Here is a 2,044-nt window from a genome sequence, read left to right as displayed (position 1 = left end):
CCGTTTCGGTTGAAAGTTGGGTTTTCACCCGCACCCCCTTTGGTCGAATGGGGTTTGTGGGGTTTTCTACCCCACAGCAGTTGACATATGTGCCGAATTAGCATACATTTCCCATAAAATCTACCGCCAGGGGCTGCAGAACCTTACAGTGCACCCTAAAGAAAAAAACATCGCGAGCGCATTCACTCTTACGCGGATGCAAATTCATGTTGTGTACTTTTTTTTCCACCACTTTCACACCACAACGTTAATTAGTGAAAAATAACACCGGCAGCCTGGCTATATACGAGAACTCTTTGAAGATCTGTTAATTACATCTTGTATATGAAAGTGTCTGAGCTAACCACAAATTAAACGTTGCCTTTATCTTATAATTAGACTACACATAAAAAATTCCCATAAATATAAGGCGATAATTCGTATTATATATATATATATATATATATATATATATATATATATATATATATATATATATATATATATATATATATATATATATATATATATATATATATATATATATATATATATATATATATATATATATATATATATATATGTATATATTTATTTTTATAAGTATGTTTTTTAGATTTTGCAAAAGTTTAAGCAAATACGCAATATTAAGATAGATAACTTATTTATTAAAATAAACAGCAATCCAACGTATTGTATATAGGTACACAGACACCAAAAAAGTTTCTAAAAATTTATAACAACAATGAAAAGAAAAAAAACAAATAAGAGAAGAATTGAATAATGGTAGATATGTAAAATATGTAAATAAAATAAATATGTAGTAAATAGATATGTTAAAGATAGTAAATGTATACAAGAAAAATTATCAAATAGAAATTTTAAGCAATTAAAGAAACAACAAATAGAATCAATATGAGAGGGAATATTGTTAAAAGTAAGTAGAGCAAGTTATGTAAATAGGAATTACAGGAATAGTGAAACAGGGATTATTGTGAAATAACGAAGAATTACGGAGGGATCTGATTGGATATTGGAATAGGATCTTACTAAAAAAATAAGGACCATCAATTATATAATTCAAAAGCGTAAACAAAAAACATAAATCATAAATTTTCCTCCTAGATTGTTAAGGAAACAAAATAATTATTGTAAATAAATCTGGAATTGCAGTAGAAATGGAATATTTTAATTATGCGTCCTAAATTATTAACATGTAGGCGATAGGAAGGATTTTGAACAGTACTAGCATATTCCAGATGACTTCTTACAAATAAATTGAAAACCAAGGCAACAATACTATGGGATTTAAAGAGCTGGAATATTCTAAAAATGAAACCATATATGCTTTCTTTATAATTAAATCAATATTGAAACGGAAAGATAATTTACCATCAAGTGAAACGCCAAGGTCTCTCAAGCGATCAACTTGATAAGAAAATTAAGCAATATAGGGGATGTATTAAAATTATATTTTCCACCAAAATCAATTATCAATTTATAATTTTTAACATCGAGAGCTGCAATCAATTTCATTTATTTCTGTCGATTACTTTTTTACGATATCTACCCTGATCTTAATCCAGTACAAATTCACTGTTCATACCTCATTATGATAAAATTACGTTTCAAATTTATCATTCATATTTTGTACTTATCATTCAATATGTACATATTGGTGGTAAAAAATACATCAAAATGTCACATGAATGAGACATTTTCATCATACAAAGGAGATGAAGTTGATGCTAAAACATTCTTCGCCATAACACCGCATAAAATATTCAGCGATTCTGTACAGTATGTGAAAAATGAGTCCCCTTCAACGTGTAGAGCAACTTTTCAGTTCACGTTATTCGCAATGTGGAGACGACGAATACCCATTGGGAAAGTGTGGAAGCTGTTCTGAATATAGAGTCATTGAGGGAGGTGTCTTATTTTGTATATAGAAAGACGTGCACTCCCTAAAAAACAGGTTCATCACAATACCGACGAAGGGCCAAACACTGAACCGTCGGAAAGTCTGAAAAAATATAATTACAACGATAATCGTACGTAGAACGTT

Source organism: Arctopsyche grandis, chromosome 8 (genome assembly GCF_051622035.1).
Source record: "Arctopsyche grandis isolate Sample6627 chromosome 8, ASM5162203v2, whole genome shotgun sequence".
NCBI lineage: Eukaryota > Metazoa > Arthropoda > Insecta > Trichoptera > Hydropsychidae > Arctopsyche > Arctopsyche grandis.
The sequence above is the reverse complement of the archived record's forward strand: the minus strand, read 5'-3'. Positions refer to the sequence as shown.